Here is a 24756-nt window from a genome sequence, read left to right as displayed (position 1 = left end):
AAGAAATATGGAAGTAAAACGTTCAAACTTTGTATGCAAAACAAAGGCCTTTATTAAAATAAAAGATTTTTTGAACCTTTCAAATATTAAGTCTTTGTATTTATTTCAATAACATTAACTCCCAGTCCCCTTATACCACATCCCCACCTTTGCATGACCTCATTAATGTGTACCAGCATAACATCCACTTATAATGACAAAACTCTGTTTTTCTATGTAAAACTCTGAAAAACCCTGCTCCTGTCTGAAAGGGGTCAACCCGGGAATTTCCCGGGTAGACACTGTAGTGTGAAAGGGGGGTCTTGACCAAATACCCGGGAATTTGCACAGGAGAAATTCCCGGGTCTGAGCAGGAAATTTCCCGAGTTGTATATCTGAAAGGGGTATAACTGACAAGGGGGGGGGACCAGTCCCTTACTTGCCAGGGGCGCTCGGACCCCTAGATACACCCCTGGTTTGGGGTCCTGAGGACAGTTTGAGAACTTGTGTTCTAGAAGATAATAGCTAGAATCTGAATAGTGCTATGGGCAACATCTCCACTTCTAGAAACCCACATTTCAGTATATATATCCCCCAGACTCTGGTGCTTGAGTGGACTGTTGCCGCAGTTGTCCAATCAGAGAGTGGACTTCCCTTTTTACCGGTCACAATGCTTTCAAGCATTGATGTTAATATTTTTTGTAAGAAAATGAGGTGTATGCAGGGGGTTTGGTAAATAAAAAAAAACATTTAAATTACATTAATATAGGAAGTGGTAGAGAATGCAGATCCCATTGATCTGTTACTATAGTATTTCACTCAGGTACACATCCTCTATAAGTGACAATTTCACACCTCTATGACTTCAGTCTCTAAGCAGCTATTGTATGTTTGTTAGACAGTTAAGGAGGTTTAAAAGTACCTCTGTTCTATCTACATAACCTAGTGTCAATATCCACAGGCAGATGCTGTATGACTGGCTTGATAAAGTGTTAAATCCCTTTTGTGGTGTAAATGAAACCAACACGGGAGCAATTTGCAGTGAAGGAATACAAGCAACCACTAAAGTCATCGCCTTAATACAGGAATGTGAGAGTTATAACAACAAAGTAATTGGATCTAAATAAAACAATTATGCTGACGTGCTTTTTAATTTTCTTGGTAAGCAAGTCACCAGCCAGAAATACACTTAATCATAACAAACAACTAGAAAGTGAATGAGAAGAGAGAGCCGCACAATGGTATATAACAATTATAGCAGTGATTCCATAAAGTCAGGCAAAAACTTACACATTACAAAGCCAGTTATCATAAAAAGATAATTAACAATGTATATCTGTTTCCTTACGTTTAATAGGAAGACACAAAAAAATAATGAACAGGTTTTATTCTTAGATCCCAACAGATGATACATTGTTCCGAATGACATCGTAAAATTTTTAAAATATATATTATATCCCTGCCCAAATGCAAATTTGCCGGAGGATTCTATGAAGTGATCCTGGAGCTTTGTTCTGTGATTACATTTCTTTGCTGTCACTGCATGCAGGCGACAGGTGCACATACTTAAACATTTGAATGCCATTCATTAGCTGCTGTAGAATCAACATGAACCAGCAGATGGCAGTAGTCTGACTGCAGATTTACTTTGGGAAAGCAAACACAGATTTAATTATAAAACACATTTTATGTTTACATAATATTGAACTTGATAAAGGCTTTACGGTGCGTTACTGCATATATATATATATATATATAAATATATATATATATATATATATACACACACACACATAGACATACATACGTACACACACATATGTGTCACATAACATCCTCCTAAGGGGGGAATTCAATTGTCGGCAAAGGGCGCAAATTGCTGTTGCGTTAAATGGCGGTAACAGCAGCCCATCTTGCACGCTTTGCCCGATTCGCACAGAAGTGCTCACTACCCTATGGTGCGAGATCCCAGCGGCTGCGCAGTCTCAGTCAGCTGTACGGATTCACCCTTATTTGAATTCCACCCTAATACCCCTTTCACACTGAAACTAGCAAACAACACGGCTTTTATCCGGCATGTGATGCACAGGATTTTTGTTGGTTCCACTTTGTACCCTTTTCACACAGGAAAATTAAATTACCAGGTAAAGCACTTAGACCCAGTAATTTGCTAAACAACAATGGTTTTTTTTGTGTGGAAGAGTCAACCCGGGACATAATTCCCGGGTCTCCGACTCTACAAAAAAAGCAGGGTGGGAGACCCGGGAATTACAACCCAGGTTGACCCTTTCACACCGAAAAAACCCATTGTTGTTTAGCAAATTACTGGGTAAAAGGGCTTACCCGGTAAAATTGCCTTTCTATGTGAAAGGGGTATTAGGGTTAATTTTACTAGAGTGCGAATTTTTAGAAGTGGAAATGTTGCCCATAGCAACCAATCAGACTCTAGCTATAATCTTCTAGAAGGTGTTAGTTAAATGTTCAGTAGAATATGAGTGGTTACTATTGGAAACATCTCCACTTCTAAAAACTCTCACTTTAGTAAATTTACCCTCAACCAGAGGAAAATACTGCAGGCAAGGACAGCAATAAAATATACCCAGCCTCCCCATAGTAACACAGAACCCATGTTTGGCTGTATGCGGACCGTAAGGTCATGGATGATCCTTGGTACATGATTGATGCCTAGATGCAAAGCAAAAAAAAACTAATATAAAACTGGATTTATTTATATTCAAATTGAGTAACAACTGGCACCAATATTTTTATAAATGTTGAGTTGGAGAGTACACACCTATATGTGGGAATCAAATACACAAACACAAAAAACGCTAGAGGACTTGGTGACAGCAATATGTCTATCCACTGCATATAGTTTGAATAAAAGGTGACAAAAAAAAGATAAGAAAACAGAAGATGTAAGACATTAATACAGAAACAAATAAAACACCATAGCTCCCACTTAGCAGCTCCAGGAGGACAAATCATTAGATTGTTTGTAAGAAGCTCCTATGAAGGGATTGAAGCATAGTAATCTCTTCTGTAACAATTAGAGATGTTTACTTAAGTGTTACATGCCAAGTGACATTTAGCTATGAGCCAGTTTGCTATAAATGATTACTGTCACCCTGGATTAGGCAGGTGCTGGTTTAAGGGAGATATTTGGATAAGCACATTAAAGCATCTATTATCCCATGAATATCCCATATATACTGTTTAAGGTGTGTAATCTACATATCCAGCAAGCTTGATTTATGTTCGAAACCAAGAGTTGGTTATTACCTCATTAACGTCATGTAGGAAAAAATTTATAAACTAGTAAAAACTAACCCTGGCAGAAAAGTGGCTCAGAAAATTTGGGGGCGAAAAGCAAGGATGCATGAGACTATATATCTTAATATATAATTTGCTTAGTCCCTTTGTCCAAATTTTAATATCTCTAAGACTAATTAAGACATTAATATGATTATTTTGCGACGGATTTCAATCAGTAATAAATTACAGAATTTGGAATAAAACTTTATAAAATTTGATGGAAAAAAATAAAATCTACAAAAACCATAATAAATGCTTTAGTATAGCTAACCTTAAAATGTAAAAAAAAGTACCAAAACACAGTGATCCGGGGAAGCGGGATAGGGGTGTCTGCTGCCAGCTGCTGTTCTCACGCACAACTAGTGGTCTGTGCTCTCACATGGACCCGTCGCCCTAGCCATGTGCGGACGCGGTTTACGTTCTGCCCAGTTCGGCTCCTGATTGGCCGCCTGGCTGCGTGATGTAGCTATTACATAAAGAGGGAGGGCACGCGGGCGGCACAACACGTGAGGCTGCTGCCGTAGGGGTCGCTCTTCCCTTGGATACTTTCTCCAATACATCGATCCCAGGCTCGCAACTCCCAGCCAATCAGCACCGGGTTTGTGATTTGAAAGGAACGCCTCTTATCTCTGCTTTCCACGAGAGCTGCTGGCAGCCGCTGATTGGCAGGAGGCTTGGAGATGGTGAGGCGGAGTAACAGTGCATTATCATCTGCATCTATAGGGGCTCAGCTTCCAATACCCCATGGAAACGGTCTATTTTGCTTCAGAGTCCATGGCCAAATATATTATCTCACTTACAAAATGGCAAAATGTTACAATAGAAAAAGACCCCAAAAACCATAAAAGGGCTTGGCTTATCCAGTTATGTTTCACACACATCTAATGTGAATGGACAAATATTCTCTGTAAAGCGCTGCGGAATATGTGTGCGCTATATAAATAACTGGTAGTAATAATAATAATATATGCATTATAACGATGGCATCGAAACATTGATGTATTAATCCTGCGTGGTGTCGTTTTTATACCGGAATGCCACAGTTAATGTGCATACAGGGGGAAGTTGCTGGCTGCGAGATCTATCTGCCTGTTACTTTTATGGGAGTGCCATCCTGAAAGATTTGTGTGTGTGTGTGTGTGTGTGTGTGTGTGTGTGTGTGTGTGTGTGTGTGTGTGTGTGTGTGTGTGTGTGTGTGTGTGTACATGTGTGTGTATATATATATATATATATATATATATATATATATATATATAAATGTTCCACGAGGTGGTATATGAAGAACATAGTAGATGGTGTTACATGTAGAAAATAACAAACAGACATGGTCACTTAACTGAAACAGCTTGTATTAAGAATGTGATAGATTGAATACCAGTTCATCTTTTGACCACAAGAGGGCAGGCTCACAAAGAATAAATGTGGTTAAATACTGTATTGACATGACAAATGTTGCAAAGCTCTGCATTATTTTATTAGTTCTGGCAACTCTGCATGTCCCACACTTCACATTAACTGGATATTACACTAAAAATCCATGTTATCTTGTTCAATAGATATGTATAACATTCTCATGAGTAAGTAATTTTGTAATTTGCCAGAATAGAAGACATTTTATTTTGGCTTTAAGCACATCAGACACCCCTGTCTGGAATGACTCAGGTAGAAATGTTGTATAAATCTGGATGACTGATACTTTTATTTTAAATAGTTTTGTCCACCTCTGTAGTGAAGCTGTGGAGCCTACACAGGAGGGTAACAGAACAATTACCTCGGAATGGGATTGTAATGCCGGCGGCTGTTTAGCCGGTTCAAATCTTGACACTGAGTCCGACAGATGGAAATCCTGACAGCGTGAGGTAAGTACCCTAACCCTCCCCTCTCCCCCCCTAACCTTCCTTTAGGGGTGCCTAACCCTAACCTCCCTCCTAATGCCTAACCCTAAACCCCCTCCAATGCCTAACCCTAACCCCCCCCTCCCCACACCCAGTACCTAACCCGCCCAGGGGGCGCCTAACCCTAACCTCCTCCCGGGGGTGCCTATCCCTAACCCTCCTAGGGGGGGTGCCAAACCCCAAGTCCCCCCAGGGTGCCCTAAACCTAACCCCCCTCCCGCGGCTAACAGGACGGGCGCCCCGTACTCACCTCGTTCAGGTCCGCGTCGTCCTGGATTCCAGCGTCGGGATTATGACAGGCATGGTATCTCGATGCCGGTCATAAATCCCTAGCCGGCATTCTGCCGTCGGGATTACCATTACCTCCATTCTGCTACATAAAAAGGACGTTATAGGTATTATGAGTTCCACCACGGTCTGGAAACTAGTATACCATGCAAGATGCCTTTCATGTTCAAAAACTTGTACCTCAGGTGTAGAGGGCCCCAAGGTTTGGTATATAGAGATACTTCAAGGATAGGGGCTAACCCCCCCCAAACTATGCAAATTATCTTACAAATGGACCTGTATTATAGTTTATTATTGACCTGTATGCATGACTATATATGTATGTATGTAACAGAGCACAGAAAGTGATTGGCAGGCTTGCAGGCTTGCTGTGCTGAAATGCACTGTCTGGATTGGTGGACTCATACTTGCCAATGATGTCTGAACAGCTTAATAGACTGCAGTCTCAGGGGTGAGGGGGTTATACGTACAAAATCCCTTAAAGGACATTCATTTTCTAAAGTATTATAGCTCCTGCAACGCAAATGGCTTTTCTTTATTTTGCTAAAGAAAATGCTGGCATGATTGCATCTAATTATTCAACCAGATGAAATAAAAAAAATGACGGTTTATTTTGCCGCAGAAAATAATTAAAAATGAGATCGGAGGGGAAGATCCTGGTTTACTAAAAGGGGATGGCGGAAACCAGGTGTCTGCGCGTGTATTCCAACCAATTCAATAAGAGACAGTTATCAACTCGTCCTCATGAATAAAGGAGCGTACACACTAGACGATATGCTCCCTGAGCGATATCGTCTAGTGTGTCCCCGGCTGGGTGTGCTCAATGTCGTTCATGACATTGAGCACACCTGCTGACCGATATCATTAACGATATCGTTCAGCGCCGGGCTCTCTCCCCCATTCCCCAACATGCAGCAACCTGACATAGTCAGGTTGGCCTGTATGTTTACTCGATGAACGATAATGACGAACGACCCGCAGGAACGTGCATCGTCGTTATCGTTCATCATTTTGGTGTTAAAAATGAACGATAAAGTGGATGACTGAACGATAACAATATCATTATCATTCAGTCGTCCACTTTAATCGCCCAGTATGTATGCACCTTAATTCATACACTGAGCAGCAAGAGGAGAAAACTTGAAAAACATTTCATTCATTTCGATGTTTCAAATCATACTGCCTTTTGGTGGCACCTTCATAGGGTCATAAAATGCCTTTGCATGTGCAACTTTCCACATAACCAGATACATTATGAAACATTGAACATACAGGAATGCTGTTACTCGCCATGTGTAACTGTGTGTATATCCAGCGGATGTGTGTATATCCTGCCTTACTCATTTCAAGCAGTACCCACCCAACAACACCAAGTCCATCTTATGTTTCCCATACGCCAAAAAACTACCGGATTTGTGGTCAATTGGACCCATGCGTGGCGGGAAATGAATGCAAAACTTGTTACATTTAGTGTAGTTAGTGATAACCACACACACACAGAGCGACTCATTAATCATTCCCAATCAGATGCCTGATGACAATGCTCTGTGTCTCAGCAGCCTTACACAAGACTCCAAACCACAAGTCAGCTGTGTGGAACAATTTACCGGAGCTTTTTAGAAGGGACATTGTGGCTGAATGTGAGCCGCAAACAAAGCAGCTGCAGAAGCCAGATTTACTACCTAAAGCTGGCCACACACTAGACCAACTTTCATCCAACTAGTTGATTGGTTGGAATGAAAATCTGGTAACGTATGACAGTAAATGATGATCAGCAATTTGCTCCTAAATGCCAGAAAACAGATGAAAATGGTCGTCAGACAAGTTTGTTAAATGTTTGATCTAAACAATTTGTTCAAACAACAGTTTTTGTCCATTTTCAGGTGTTTGGGAGCAAATTGCTGATTGTCATTTGCTTTCATACGTTACCAGATTTTCATTCCACCAATCAACTAGTTGGCTGGTTGGATGTAAGTTGGTCTAGTGTGTGGCCAGCTTTATGCTAATATGAGAGTACGTAGCGCTAATGGGGGAAGTTCACGTGTCTGCAAGCCGAAAGCCACTTCGATTGATTTTGCACCCGCCGCCATGAATAATATCGCCACTTGCACCGCCCCATGCTAGGTGCAACAGATCCGACAGAAACAGGCTTCCCTTCCCTGTACACACGACAAGAATTGCACAGAGCTTTACATAACCCCACGGCACATCCATAACACTCCCACAAGAATAGGCGGCTCCACGCACTTGCATTGTTGCCGCTCCAAAATGCCCAATTTCACAGAAAGATAGCTCCAACCAAGTTCTGTACAACTCAAAATAGGACGGATATATGCAAAATGCCTAACTTCACATCTACGTGCGCACTGTATGTAATAACTCGTCACATGCATCCGCGCACAGAGATCTGCCCAGTTCAGGATCAGCCTAATTTGGGGCACAGGTTGGATCCCACAAAAAAAAAAATAGATATCACTTCCCAACATAAAGCAATAGTCGCTCTGGGGTATTCTAGATAAACCAATTACCTCTTTTCAGATACATTTTTCTGGGTAAAAGATTTGTTAGTGGCAGTGCTCCAGTATTTCCCAGCTCCAGTCCTCAGGGAACCCCAACATTGCATGTTTTCCAGGTCTCCTCACAGAATCACAAGGGAAATAATTAGTACAACCCTTTTAAAATGTGTCAGCTCCAGCAAGGAGCTATGGAAAACATGCCCTGTTAGGCTTCCCTGGGGACTGGAGTTGGGAAACACTGCAGTGCATGTAAACACATTTTAGTTTAATATTTGAAGAGACATCTACATTATCCTATAGACAACAATTATTCAGCTGTTTTCAACAGTTTCAAGGCCGATTTGCGAACGATTAATGAACGATAGCAATATCGTTCAATCACTCATTTTGATCCGGTAGTGGACACCCACCTTTACAGACAAGAATATGGTTTATAACCATTGCTGCATTAGCAATCATTCCTCAACAAGCAGCAGGGTGTAAGCAATCGAGGTGCCCTTGTGGGGAGTTAGGAGTAGATGATAGTATGAGCAAGGGAAGGAGAAGCACATGAAGGAAGAGGGGCCCTGCTCGTGTGAGCTTACATTCTTATTATTTTACATTTTAAATGTGTCCAGAAATCTGAGAACCTGGGCACAGACAGATTTTCCGGGGCCAGTTCCAAGGACCAGCGGATTGATGTGCACCATGAAATGCGCTGGATAAATTGGGCACTTTTTAAAAGCAGTGTGGGCCTATATTATCTGCTGTCACCACAACAAATACTATCGGCAGCTGAGGAACACCCGCACCCTTCACTGGACAGATTGAGCGTTATTGACAGAATAAATGACCCGCCACAGATGCTATGATGATCTATTATTGAAAGGTTATAAGGGACGGCACAAGGGCATATTTTACAGCCACTGAAAGGTGTCCAATGATATGCTACAAATAGTAAAAAGCACTCAACCAAAAATATAATGCACAGATTGAATTTAATGTCTCTCTCAGACACTAGAAATCCCTAGGGTCATTTTTCCAAAGGTCAATGTCAAGGTAACACATGCAAATAACAGCTTCAGCATGAGGCTTTCAACCTTCCACCAGTGGGATCCAGACATTTAATCAGTTCTAACAGTGACAATCATTGTGTAATAATTTATAACTGCTACACGGGGCTGCCCGTCTGCGAGCATAACCAGGCTCTACGGCAGGGACAATGCACAAGCGCTTCCCAGCAGCTCAGGGCTGTAACCCAATAGCTGCACGTGACGAGTGACCAGCTGTAACGCATCTGTGCTGTAGCCATTAATCACAAGCACACTTTTGCATGTCCCTCTCCTGCCATCTAAAGGATCACACATGACTCAAGATGCTGGAAACATTATTGGAATGCATGGATTCATTATGGAAACATTCTTTTAATGAGGAGACGTACTGATAATATTTTGTGCTGTCAAGTGTCAACCAAATCCTTTTATGATACATCCTATGGGGTGAGATTAATAGTATTAAGAAATGGGGCAAGATAAATGAGCTAATCCACCACCCCTGAATCTTGTCCCAATCCTTGTCTGAGGGGCTACTTAGGGCACATTCCAGTTGCACTTCTATGGAAACTCATTTTAAATGTCCAATGTAATAACATTCAAACACACAAAAGTGATATAAAATAATCATGTATTGGGGGGAGGATCTTTAAGACACAAAATAAGGTAATTTAAAAAGTATTTCTGAAATACATTAAAGGACTGGTGTTAAAGTGCTAGTAGATTGGACTTTAAAGTGACATTCACACTGTCCATTAAACTCACTATTATTATTATCCTTTATTTATATGGCACCACAAGGGTTCTGCTACGCCTTATAAAGTATATGAACAAATGGGCAACAAGAAAACAGTGACTTAAGGGGCACATCCACTAGCAGACTGTGAAACGACTGCACAATTACGACATAGTAATCATGCATCTGTGCTGTGCCTACACTGAACGATCAGTCGTTCAGTGCAGGCACCCTCCCTCATCCCCGAACATAGCCTATCTGTCGTTATCGGCAGATTGACCAGCATAGATTGACCAGCATGTTCAGGCGATGATAGATGTCAAAAACGACCAGCGGGAGTGCGCATCGCTGGTCGTTTTCAACAGTTTCAAGGCCGATTTGCGAACGATTAATGAACGATAGCAATATCGTTCAATCACTCATTTTGATCCGGTAGTGGATACCCACCTTTACAGACAAGAATATGGTTTATAACCATTGCTGCATTAGCAATCATTCCTCAAAAAGCAGCAGGGTGTAAGCAATCGAGGTGCCCTTGTGGGGAGTTAGGAGTAGATGATAGTATGAGCAAGGGAAGGAGAAGCACATGAAGGAATAGGGGCCCTGCTCGTGTGAGCTTACATTCTTATTATTTTACATTTTAAATGTGTCCAGAAATCTGAGAACCTGGGCACAGACAGATTTTCCGGGGCCAGTTCCAAGGACCAGCGGATGGATGTGCACCATGAAATGCGCTGGATAAATTGGGCACTTTTTAAAAGCAGTGTGGGCCTGTATTATCTGCTGTTATCAAAACTAGCCTGTAATGTTAGAGAGTTATATCCTTCCTAATGTGGTAACAAGACCACACTATGGATACTCCAGTTATTTCATTTTTTTTTATTATACACAGAGGGGTATTCAATATGAAACGTTAACTTCACTGTCGAAGTTAACGTTTCATATCGGAGTTTTTACCTGCGTTAAAGTATCGGGTGCGATCCCGCTTATCCCCCTATTCAATATAAAATTAACGAAAACGGGAAACTCCGAAGTTGGATTTGCGAAAAGTTACGAATTTTTCCTTAAATAAATTGTAAGACCCCCCTAAAGTTCTAAAAACATGGGGGAACACTATGGGTACCCCCGTTTTATCCTTTAATTGAAAGTCAGGGATTTAAATAGCCGCAGCAGGTGTTTTTTTCCCCGACATTGAAGAAGTGATGCAGAAGAGCACTTAGGTTATTTTTTTTTCGTTTTTTTAAGTGGTCCCATCAAATTTGGGGTACATGAAAATGGGTACTAGCATATTTTTAAGTCCCTAAAGTAAGTTTTGTAAAATTCTGCATTTGTGCACCTGCCGCTATAATTCTATTCTAGAAAACATCTGCCGCATACTTGCAGAATAGCCCTGAACCTATTTCCCTATTTTTAAACAATTTTTTCCCTTTTTTTTTTTTCACCCCAATTTTTAAATTAATTTTTTTGGGTGTCCCTATTTTTTTAAACTTTTTTTGACACACTTCTTTTTTAAATGTCATTTCCAGGGGTGCAGGCTATTTTTTTTAAGCCTGCACCCCTAAACCCCAATTCTGTCACTTTTTTTCGACACCTATTCAATGGTGAAAAGTTATCCCCATTTTTTATCAAAGACTTGTCAAAAGTGCGATAAGTCTTTGAAATTGAATACGGTATAAAAGTAAAACCTGCGATAATGACGTCATACCTCCGATATTAACGCAAAAACGATGTTATCGCTCCCATATTGAATACCCCTGACAGTCTTTGATGTATATGAAGGACAAATGGGGACTCGGTTTGCTTTTTAAGAGAGGGCTGTCATTGTGCTCACATTGTAAGAGGTAAACTTGAACACATTAAGCTCCGAATAGCTGCAGAACCACCTAGCTGGCCTTAACTATGAAACACACATTTGGAACAGCACCAAGGTAATAAGATTAGATCATAATGTGCAGCATGTATACAGTACAACATACATATACACATTCCAAATATTCCTTGAAGGAAATAGTCACACATTGGTGCTAACATTTATTTCCCAAGACTATTTCCTTCTATCTGCAGAGTTTCTGTGTTCATTACATAACAGACATATAGATCAGAATATCTGCATTGCCTGGGGTTGTATATTGATGTGTACTAATGGCTGTGTGGGGTTTACATCACAAACATGCTTTTTGTGCTGTACAGTTTACCAATATGATCCTGGTGTTTACCCTAAAGAAAGAGATATAAGGAAATGATAAATGTTTTAGTTTATAACAAGGCCACAATAATTGAGGCAAGCTTGGCAATACAAATATGGGTTTTTACTTGCAATCAAAATAGAAAGTGCTTCAATTTACAATCAAAGATCGTACAAACGAATCACAACTGTCATGTTAACAAGCAGTACATCAATACAGATCACAACCTTAATGTTTTATGAATAACCATAGGAGAAAAATGTATTAATGAAAGAATTAATCACTAGTCTAAACCCAGGGCTATTACAGGGGCATCACAAATACAGGTCCAGAACCTTTATATTTGCTGTTGGCCCCTGCCATTGAACAGGCACCCTCTAAAGCAGAACAAATGTTTGGACAGGTGAAATGAGACAAGGACTGCAATTCCAACTCCGGCCAGCGTGAGTGCTGCTCTGTGGGCCTGATTCAGCAAGCAACGCAAGTGAGAGAATGCACGGTGCAAGACGATGTTTGCGGTCTACGTATGCATCGCATTGCGCCTGAGCAAACAGGTCGCTGAGTACGGTAAGGGCTCTCTCAGACTACGCAGGGAGCCCGCAGAGACCTTCGATGTTGATTGACAGGAAGTGCCGTTTGTTGGTGGTGACAGCGAGATGGTCAGCCGAATGCATGCATGCCTGACGTTCACACACCGTTACAGGGGCATGCATAAATTAATCTCAGCGGCACCGCAAGCAGCCGGGCGCCTCTCTGTGCGCAGGGATCTCTCAAGTCCTGCGGCAGGGTCAGGTCTAGCCTTAGCTTACAAGCAGCTTTGATGGCACTCTATGTTCCCGATATTTACACTGTCAGTCACGGCATAGGTGGGCGGCGGTTTCGCTAGGTGTCTATTTCCTGTGCTGCGGTCTCCGTGCGTATGCATTGATTAGCATATTCTCACAGAGGCTGGGTGCGTGCATCTGCTAGCATGCGTTCCTTGCTGAAGCAGGCCCTGTGTCCCTTATTACAAGAGGCAGAATAAATTCTCCAAGGTTAGCACGGTTAAGCCCCAAAGACATACTTGCCTACTTTTGAAAAAGCATTTCAGAGAGATTGAGAAAGCAACACCTATCAGCACAGCGGTAAAGTGGACGTATACGACTACATCTGAGAGGTGTGCAAAAAAATTGACTTCCATCCAAATGTAAACAAGCCCCAAAGCAGTTAAGATATATCGTTCTGTGTGTAAGCAAAGAACCACCAACGAAGCACGCTCCCACTGGACGATAACGATATCGACCATTGTCCATACAGGCAGGCCAACTTGGACGATATTGTTATGTCTCCATAAGGATCCGCGATCGTTTGTCGTTGGTGGTTTTTGAATGTGTGGATGAACAATATCATTCATCCAGCACACCAGGGTTTTTAAAGGAAGATCGTTCAGCGATATCGTTATCGCTGATGATCGTTATGGGTGTACCCAGCATAAGTAAGATCTACTTGTTGATGAAAGCACACTGATACTTTTCAGGGCTTGCTCATGTATTGTGTGTTTTTCCCCAAGTATATAACAGCTACATAATAGGAGTAAGGTGCAATCAGGGAGATTGCTAGACTGTTCAGGGACAGAGAGATTACTATTTCAGGGAGTCTCCCTGACAGTCAGGGAAGAGATGGCAAATATGTAAAAAAAAAAAAAAGTGTCATACATAAAAACTGGTAGGATAAAACAAACATCTCCAATTTACAAATCCAGCTTTGTAAGAGTGTAACAATATTTTACCTAACTTATTTATAAACAAACACTAATGTGCAATGGTGGGGTTAGTGGTTCTTCTGCAAAACTGTACATATGATATTTTTTAATAGTTCTTAAAAGAGATTAAGATAATACTGACAACAATGTCATGTAATATGAAGTCAGACCGCAAGTCCGGAGGCTGCAGAACTTCCATGATGATGCACCAATTCTGAGCTAGAATATAAGAACATACCTGAAAGCTGACAAACAGGAATTTATCTTGGACACTATCAGGGGTATTCAATATGGAGCGAAAACTCAAGTTTTTGCGATGTTTTCGCACCGATGACATCAATTTTGGAGGTTTTGGTTTTACACCGTATTCAATTTCAAAGACTTTTCGCAGTTTCGAAAAGTCTTTGAAAAAAAAAACGGGGATAACTTTTCACCACTGAATAGGTGGCGAAAAAAAGCGCAGAATTGGGGTTTAGGGGTACAGGCTTGAAAAAAATAGCCTGCATCCCTGGGAATGTAATTTTAAAATAAACTGTGTTAAAAAAAGTTTTTAAAAAAAATAGGGACACCCCAAAAAAAATATTTTAAATTTGGGGTGACAAAAAAAAAATGGGAAAAAAGTGTTTAAAAATAGGGAAACAGGTTCAGGGCTATTATGCAAATATGCAGCAGGTGTTTTCTAGAATAGGCTATTAGCGGCAGGTGCATATTTGCAGAATTTTTAAATAAAGACTTTAGGGACTTAAACATATGCTAGTACCCATTTTCATGTACCCCAAATTTGATGGGACCACTAAAAAAAACGAAAAAAAGTGCTCTTCTGCATCACTTCTTCAATGTCGGGAAAAAAACACCTGCTGCGGCTATTTAAATCCCCGACTTTCATTTGCAGGCTAAAACAGGGGTACCCATAGTGATCCCCAATGTTTTTACAGTTTTAAGGGGTCCTACAATTTATTCCAGGTAAACTTCGTTATGTAGATCCCACTTCGCAGGTTCCCGTTTTCGTAGGTTTTATATTGAATACCGGGATAAAGCGGGCGCGCGCCCGATACTTTATCCCACGAAAATCTCCGATGTGGAGCGAAAGTCCAGCACGGACTTTTCGCTCCCATATTGAATACCCCTTTTAGGGTTAAATTTACTAAAGTGAGAGTTTTTAGAAGTGGAGATGTTGCCCATAGCAAGCAATCAGATTCTAGCTATTATCTTCTAGAAGGTTCTAGTTAGATGATAAGTAGAATCTGATTGGTTGCTATGGGCAACATCCCCACTTCTAAAAACTCTAACTTTAGTAAATATTCCCCTTAAGCTGCGTTTTTATTTTCCCTTTATTGCAACCATTCCACTGTCTGGAAAAGAGGCTCCTTTTCCCTTAGTTAGAAAACTTACAATAAAATCCCCAAAGGATCCATGCAGCAGCCTGAAAGATACAATACTGGTATTAATGCCATATCTGCAATACGCACGTTTAAGGTTAACATTATTCCAACTGTGATCATGTTTGGAGATAAAGAGCAGTGTCTTTATGAAGCCGGATATGCCCATTGCTAACACCACATGAAGAACCACAATGCTGCTGACCAGCATACCCCAGGTCACAGTTTACTCTGCCACAGCTATGCTGATGATGCTCCCCCATCTGTCCCTTAAACCAGAAGGCACAGCAATGGCCTGTTTTCACCAACATTATGTCTGCCTCCGGCATCTAAGTTCTCCCTGCTTTGAAAAAGCAGCGGTCCTGCAACGGACGGGATCGGGTGGTCGAATCTCATGTGCTGTTTAATAGTTATCAGGCCGACCACCTGATTCCAAAGAGGCCCGTACACACTGTGCTATATCTGCACAGTGTGTACGGGGCTCACAGGCAGCTGACGAGGTCACACTGCACGGCTGATCGGGAGAGTTTTACCTGATCAGCCGCTGGTTATACAGGTGTGTACCCAGCTTAACAGCACAGGAGGCAGCTTACTATTGTAAATTGGCTATTAGACAGATAACCTCCATATGGACCCTATTGTTCTAATGACCGCCTAGGTCACTGACACCTTAGTCATGTGCTAATTAGGACATTGAGGTAGGGGTTGGAAAGTGCGCTCTCCCTGTGAGTGCAGTGGTAGTGTGGGTGTCTGGGAATATTGTGTAGTAGCTAGTGTGCTGGGTGTGGTTGAGTGGGGGTGGAATAAATGAGAGGCAGGCACAGATGAGGAGGCCAAATGTTTTATTGGAGTAGTCACAATGCTTCTCCTATGTGGTTCCGGGCAGAGGAAGGTGTGGTGGTGGGTGGGGGAGAGAGACTGGGGAGGTGGGTCGACCCTTTCAGGGGGCTCCTTGCCGTGCGGTTCAATAGACCGGCACGTTACCCCTGCTGGACCTTTGGTCACCAGTCTTGTGGAGTCTCAGGTGGTGGGAGGGTGGAGAAGGGGGAGGCGGCAGCAGGTGTGTGGGGGTGTAAGCACCCTTGCGGCGTCCACCGGGTAGGATTAGGCCTGAGGTGGATGCGTCTGTGGAGATTAACGTTGCTGCAGATCTGTGCTGTATGGATGGACTGCTGCGGTTGGTCCAGGCTGTTCCATCTTCCATGCCCCTGCACTCGCTGGTGCGAGCGTCGCCTCAACTTTCTGACTAGCTCCTTATCTAGCTCAGCACACCCAAGGACTACCTCAACCAGCCCGTCCCGGACAGACCACCCCCCACCACAGGGGTGGTCATCACTCAGCCACTCTCCTCACCCACCTCCGGCTCCCACAGCGGCACCCAAACCCCGCTTTAGTGGCCCGGCAGCAGCAGAATCTACAGCCGCATTAACCACCCACCAACACCACCCGGTCGCTGACCTCCACAGATAAGGTGATTTCCTCCCCTGAACAGCAGCAACCCAACTCTGCAACCGCAGCAGTCCATCCATACAGCACAGATCTGCAGCAAAGTTAATCTCCACGGCCGCATCCACCTCAGGCCTAATCTAACCGGTAGGTATCAGACTTCGAGACTCTGACCAACCCGGTGGACGCCGCTAGGGTGCTTACACCCCCACACACCTGCTGCCGCCTCCCCCTTCTCCACCTTCCCACCACCTGAGACTCCACAAGACTGTTGACCAAAGGTCCAGCAGGGGTAACGTGCCAGTCTATTGAACCGCACGGCAAGGAGCCCCCTGAAAGGGTTGGCCCACCTCCCCAGGCTGTCTCCCCCACCCACCACCACACCTTCCTCTGCCCGGGACCACATAGGAGAAGGATTGTGACTACTTCAATAAAACATTTGGCCTTCTCATCTGTGTCTGCCTCTCATTTATTCCACCCCCACTCGACCACACCCAGCACACTAGCTACTACACAATATTCCCAGACACCCACACCACCACTGCACTCACAGGGAGAGCGCACTTTCCAACCCCTACCTCTCGACCACGTTACCACGCAGGACCCAGAACTCCTGCCAGAAGGAAAGCGCAGCAGCCCTTACACACACTAGTTACATCCCACACACCAACACCACACCCCAACTGCCCAAACAGTAGAGCGCAGTCCAACCAAACCATTACTAATTAGGACATTGGTTGATGAGTGGGGGGAGTTAATGATTGGATGCCAGGTTGGTGGGGATGGTTAATAATGCAGAATTGAGGGGTTAATAATGATTTATACAGGGTACAATAGTGGAGGATTAAAAAGGAGGAAAGAGGGATAAGGATAGGAGATTAATAAGAATGAGTGGTGGTAATCATTACTTATAATGATGATGATGATGGAGCAGTTTAAAGAGAAGACGAACAGGTTGGTGACGATGATGAAGGTTACTCATTGATGGGATTATAACAAGAGGAAGGTGATGAGCAGGGGGCTGAGGAACTAGAGTGAGCATGGACAATGGGCCAAAAGGCAGGGTAACACACAGATTTGAAGTTCATTCTAGCTTTGGAGAATGAAGAACAAAGATGATATGGATTGAAGGGAAAGAGTGGTGAGCTGTGTGTAGAGAGAGTGGGGACTATATATATATATATATATATATATATATATATTCTACTATCTATTAGCAGATACCACATAAAGAGATTTTAATATTTGCTTGGCTCCTCAATTTTAAGGCTGCCTCCTAGATTCTTAAACAATATATGATTATTGTATAAGCACACTATGAAAATTCCAAAAAACAATGTTCATCTTCTCCCTATAGAGGACTGATGGTGTGACTACAATTTCCCGCAGGGATGCCACCAGTTGGTGGTCCAGGACAAAATACAATTTATGGTTAATGGGATAAGCAAAACTAGTGCTGCTGGCTGCCACTTATGTGATGGTAGACACGGTTGCACATCTGTTTGTCCACATATTTTTTATCAGAACCGAAGGATAACATGTAAGCACAATTTATTTCATTAAAACAATTTTGCTGAGTATCTCGATCATAAACATTTGGCCTAGGAGTGCCGTGGAAAATATACTGATACATTAGGGTGAATCATTGAATAAAAATTGGGAACCACTGGCATAGGGGATCTCCTCATAAGGATACATGGTATGACTGCTTCTCCCTATAAGGGATACATGGTGTGACTGCTTCTCCCTATAAGGGATACATGGTGTGACTGCTTCTCCCTATAAGGGATACATGGTGTGACTGCTTCTCCCTATAAGGGATACATGGTGTGACTGCTTCTCCCTATAAGGGATCCAAGGTGTGACTGCTTCTCCCTATAAGGGATCCATGGTGTGACTGCTTCTCCCTGTAAGGGATGCATGGTGTGACTGCTTCTCCCTGTAAGGGATCCATGGTGTGACTGCTTCTCCCTATAAGGGATACATGGTGTGACTGCTTCTCCCTATAAGGGATACATGGTGTGACTGCTTCTCCCTATAAGGGATCCAAGGTGTGACTGCTTCTCCCTATAAGGGATCCATGGTGTGACTGCTTCTCCCTGTAAGGGATGCATGGTGTGACTGCTTCTCCCTGTAAGGGATGCATGGTGTGACTGCTTCTCCCTATAAGGGATGCATGGTGTGACTGCTTCTCCCTATAAGGGATGCATGGTGTGACTGCTTCTCCCTATAAGGGATGCATGGTGTGACTGCTTCTCCCTATAAGGGATGCATGGTGTGACTGCTTCTCCCTATAAGGGATGCATGGTGTGACTGCTTCTCCCTATAAGGGATGCATGGTGTGACTGCTTCTCCCTATAAGGGATGCATGGTGTGACTGCTTCTCCCTATAAGGGATGCATGGTGTGACTGCTTCTCCCTATAAGGGATGCATGGTGTGACTGCTTCTCCCTATAAGGGATGCATGGTGTGACTGCTTCTCCCTATAAGGGATGCATGGTGTGACTGCTTCTCCCTATAAGGGATCCATGGTGTGACTGCTTCTCCCTATAAGGGATACATGGTGTGACTGCTTCTCCCTATAAGGGATGCATGGTGTGTCTGCTTCTCCCTATAAGGGATACATGGTGTGACTGCTTCTCCCTATAAGGGATGCATGGTGTGACTGCTTCTCCCTATAAGGGATGCATGGTGTGACTGCTTCTCCCTATAAGGGATGCATGGTGTGACTGCTTCTCCCTATAAGGGATGCATGGTGTGACTGCTTCTCCCTATAAGGGATGCATGGTGTGACTGCTTCTCCCTATAAGGGATACATGGTGTGACTGCTTCTCCCTATAAGGGATGCATGGTGTGTCTGCTTCTCCCTATAAGGGATGCATGGTGTGACTGCTTATAAGGGATGCATGGTGTGTCTGCTTCTCCCTATAAGGGATGCATGGTGTGACTGCTTCTCCCTATAAGGCATACATGGTGTGACTGCTTCTCCCTATAAGGGATGCATGGTGTGACTGCTTCTCCCTATAAGGGATGCATGGTGTGACTGCTTCTCCCTATAAGGGATGCATGGTGTGTCTGCTTCTCCCTATAAGGGATACATGGTGTGACTGCTTCTCCCTATAAGTGACTGCTTCTCCCTATAAGGGATACATGGTGTGACATGATTCTCCCCACAGCTGATATTTAGGTACAGGATTTTTGCTGTTCAATTAGGTGCTGGGTTTTTCAGCTTTTGAGTGCCGGGAGGCTTTTTTCCTCACACCTCCAGAGCAAATCTGATTTTTCCTAATTTCAGGAAAAATCAGCGGGACTTTCTCTGGGACCTCGGCGGCACCCCTGCTGGGGACTAATTAAGCAATTGGAAGTTTCCAATTAGCTTAATTAGTCCTTAATCACTCATCTTCTGAAGCGGTGTCTTCTTCCTCCAGCGTCGGGAGCCGGGTCTGTGTAAGTGTGTGTGTGTGAGACCCCCAGTGCGTGAACCAAGTAAGTGTAACCCTATAGCCGGCGTTGGGAGAACTACATCTCCCAGCAGCCATTGCGCCTTCCAGCACTCCTGGAGCCTCCCAGTAGCGCCCTCCCCAGTGACAAGGTGTAGGGGAGGCCACCAGGAGCCGCAGAGACCACTGGACATCTAAGTAGCTTTTTTTTTTTTTTCACGTGCCGCACAGTTTTCAGCTCCGAAAACCCTGTGACCACTTATTTTTAATTGGATACTGCGGGTATCGGGAGCGAGCACACCCACAGTAATCCAAAATTGGGTACGAGGGGCGCCAGTTTTTTTACCTCACTAAACCTCGCACCCAATTGGTTATGCCCCTCAGTGTTTCTACTTCATATAGGGAATAGATGGTGTGACTGCTTCTCCACATAGGGGATAGATGATGTGCCTGCTTCTCCCCCTAGCAGATATTTAGTGTTACTACTTTATTGGGAATAGATAGCGTGGCTGTTTCTTCACATAGGGAATAGATGGTGTGGCTGCTATATGGGAGAGATGTGTGACTGCTATATTGTGTGGCAGCTCCTCCCCATAGAGGATAGATGATGTGCGTGCTTCTCTACATAGGTGAGTTTTGTGAGGATCAATAACAGTACTATTACCACCACGCCATAACTTGCATTTGAGGGAACGGTCATCTGGAAAGCTATATTGGCACTTGCTGGAGGAACTGAACCATAATTGTCAACTCTCCCAGAATGTCTTGGAGACTAACAAATTTTGGGTATTCTCCCAGTCTGCCAAGAAAGCAGACCAGGGGTGTGCAACGTGGCCCTCCAGATGTTGTGGTCTTAGTACAGATTACGATGTAGTTGTACAGAGGGGTAAGACTGTTGATAACTACATTTGTTGGGGGGTTGTTTTATGCCTTTAGAAGTTGTACACTATGGTTTTCCTTCACCTTAACTATCGAAGATATTGTGGGAAATCACCACCTGGCATTATTAATTGAGATTTGTAACATCTATAACTTATGTCTGAGTGTTGGAGGGGAATGTAATAGGGTACGAATCTGTGAAAGTTCTGATTTATCAGCAATTCTGCTGCAAGAGCTAAAGCTGCATTTCTTTAAAAGGATAAACCAACCTGGTAAATGTTTCCCTATTACATTCTCCCCAGAATATTTTATCTCTAAGGGGCCTCAGGCCGGATACCTGTAAGACTGAAGAGGGGACTTGCTAACATCTATTTTAGGAATCGCATAACTTGTACAATTTATTAAGCTGCTTTTTCTGGTGAACACATTTGCTAGCACATCCACTATTGTCCCAAAGGGGGGAAACAGGAAATCACTGCAACTAGGTCTAACATCCCTGCTGAAAACTACAGACCCGTAGCCCATAACTGAGGGTTCTGTCCAAAACAATTCTAGGCCTCAATGTTATTGACAGCTGACTTTTCCTTTGATGCAACTCGTCACCATAGCACCATAAGTCAAAGTATACACATTAATGAATCTTTCAATAGAAACATATACAGTAAACATCTCTGTCACACTGATACACATTATATAATATCACACACCACATTCCAAGCTTATTATGGACAGACAATTTACATTTATAGTTACGTCACGCATAGCCAGTATGTGCATGCAAGCATAAAGCTGGGCCTCTTGCCAAGCATATCATCACAGTGCCTGGTGGAAACCATCATCAATCGTTAACGTCACATAAAATTGCTAACAATTATTTTGACAACTTTATAGAACATGGTTTGATACCGCACAGTGTTAGCCACTTGGAGGTTGTGATCAGCACTCAAAATGATGACTATGGTTACAACTGTGCCCACAGACCATATTTACCATCATAAAATGTGATGAAGACACCACCCGAGCATCTTTTACCATATACAGATGCATCCTCATACACCTATAGTTTTTGCGACATATGGTGCGACTTAGACACTCTCCGCCATGGGCAGCGGTTTCCGCGCTTCAGTACTTTTTCCCTAACTGTGCATATTAATTCACTAATAGTGTACTGAGTAGCTACTAGTGTAATGAGAGTAGCTAATAGTGTAATGAGAGCAGCTAATAGTGTAATGAGAGTAGCTAATAGTGTAATGAGAGTAGCTAATAGTGTAATGAGAGTAGCTTATAGTGTAATGAGAGTAGCTTATAGTGTAACGAGAGTAGCTAATAGTGTAACGAGAGTAGCTAATAGTGTAACGAGAGTAGCTAATAGTGTAACGAGAGTAGCTAATAGTGTACTGAGAGTAGCTAATAGTGTACTGAGAGTAGCTAATAGTGTAATGAGAGTAGCTAATAGTGTAATGAGAGTAGCTAATAGTGTAATGAGAGTAGCTACTAGTGTACTGAGTAGCTAATAGTGTACTGAGAGTAGCTAATAGTGTAATGAGAGTAGCTAATAGTGTACTGAGAGTAGCTAATAGTGTAATGAGAGTAGCTAATAGTGTAACGAGAGTAGCTAATAGTGTAATGAGAGTAGCTAATAGTGTAATGAGTAGCGAATAGTGTAATGAGTAGCTAATAGTGTAAAAGGGGCCTGATTTAGAGTTGTACGCTAATGCTGCCGCAGCTGCGATTTTTGGATGTGTGAAAATATGGTAATGCAACATCGGCCGGGGCTTGTGCTGAGACGCCCACCTGACCCAACGCAGCTGTCTACAACTGCGTACACATGCGCAGCATTGGATGCAGATCATGCCAACATCGACTTCCGTAGTGAGTCTATGATCACTCAGAATGACAACCGCTACGGAGACACCGGATGCCATGCTTTCTGCATACAGGATCGAAGTTGGCGTCTGGTACACACCGCAAAAACAGTTGTGACACATACATGTTTTTCTCCCCACTGCCTGTTACCTCCCACAAAACGGCCCCTGCCCGTCAATCACTTGCTAATAAATCCTCTGGGCTAGCATATTCGCAACTCAACCGCCATGAGTGCGCATTGTGGCGGTGATGCTGGCGCAGTTGACCGATGATCACTGAACTGCGTGAACATCGGCATAGTGTATAACTCAGAATCAGGCCCTAAGTACTTTTACTTGTGTAGCAAATATATTTTAGTCACAATTAAGTCACAGTCTGTGGTATTTGGCGCGCGCCACGGACTTTGCGATTTGAGGACAGCCCTGTGTAGACACATGTACATTATACCCATAGACAGCTGAAACCAATGTTAGTTTTAAATGAGAACAACCTTTTAAATGTATATATTGATGCAAACCAGTGATCGGAATATGTAGAATACATACACCAGTCTCTTCTCTACATTCTCCCAGTATAAAAATAATGACATTTATGATGTACTTAATGCTCATTAAAGTTATTTTGGCTGCCACATTAAATGCTGTAAAACTGTGACGCCCACAGCATGAGATTACATCCTAGTGGGGCCAACACAAACATGGGCACCCAGGCAACAGTGACCTAGGAAAGTGGAGGCGTGGTGCCCTAACACAATAATGGGTAGGAAAGTGACAACAAAACATTATGGCACAACGGAAGATGTTGGAATTTCGTTTACTAATTAAAAGGTTTCATATTCCCATCAATAAGTACCAGCTGCCAAACACTAATAAATGTAATAAATGAGATAAAGGCCAGATGACCTTATTATGTGCATGGAATGCCCTCCTGCAACTTTTACTATGTTGTTTTACCTTTTTGACACTATTTTGGGCTTTTTAGCGAGTTCTTTATATCATCCAATGTGCTCTCTGGCTAAAATTTTATTCCACAAAAGCTGCAAGAACCAACAACTCACTGCTTAAATGAAAGACCACTGAGAAGTGGGATTGATTAAACAGAGAAGTAATAGAGACAAAGTAATGTATTAAGTAAAAGCTGCATTAAGAAATGCACAAGTCAATAAGGTAAAATTATTTGAAGGTCAACAACCCCTTCCTTATACTTCGCTGCGCTCACTATATCTCTCACGCACTACAAGCACATAATAAGATTTAAAAATGCAGGTGATCAATTTCTATTCAGTTAAGAAAAAGTTTCACGTTATTGTGGCCTCCTCACTTATTATCAAGTTACTAATTTTATTATAGCTAAAAGGTAATCTTGTCTTCTCATACCCAGCAGCTCTCTCTCCTGCTGGGGAGTCCCAGGATCATTGTATGGATACTGTGGGGGAGATGTATCAAAACTTAGGGGTCTATTTACTAATCAGTGTTAGGAGACAGAGTGAGAAGTTATAAGGTACCAGCCAATCAGTTCCCAACTGTCATTTTTCAAGCACAGCCTGTGAGATGGCAATTGGGAGCCGATTGGCTTGTACCTTATCACTTTTCACTCTGTCTCCTAACACTGCTTAGTACATAGACCGCTCAGAGAGAGAAATAAAGTACCAACCAATCAGCTCCTGTCATTTTTCAAGCACAGCCTGTAAAATGACAGAAGCTGATTGGTTGGTACATTATCTATCTTCAAGGTTTGATACATCTCCCCTGTATGTGGAAGTCACGTATCCTCTACACACTGCACATACATTCATTCATCACAGCTACTGACTGTCTCTTTGGAGTCCCAGGATGGCAATGGCAGCACATATTAAGCCACAGGTTCGCCTGACGAAAATAGGCAGTGGGTAGAAGTGAAAGGGTTAATCAGATTTCATACACAACCCAAGCTTTGTACTGGCAATATTCTAAAATAATTGACTTAATATTACAACGGTAAAGTCACTGAAAGGGAATACGTTACCAATTAAAAAGTGAATCATGGGTCAAAACGGATTCACTGAAATAATCTGGGACCC

General features: G+C 42.8%; 1 protein-coding gene across 1 annotated transcript in view; it reads right to left on the bottom strand.

The window, feature by feature from the left end:
* The window catches only part of SSH2 (slingshot protein phosphatase 2), a 276663-nt gene that overhangs the window by 147060 nt on the left and 104847 nt on the right, over nucleotides 1–24756 (bottom strand). The window lies entirely within an intron of this gene.

This window comes from Taudactylus pleione, unplaced genomic scaffold, assembly GCF_031769625.1.
Source record: "Taudactylus pleione unplaced genomic scaffold, aTauple2 ptg000203l, whole genome shotgun sequence".
Taxonomy (NCBI): Eukaryota; Metazoa; Chordata; class Amphibia; order Anura; family Myobatrachidae; genus Taudactylus; species Taudactylus pleione.
The sequence above is the reverse complement of the archived record's forward strand: the minus strand, read 5'-3'. Positions and strand labels throughout refer to the sequence as shown.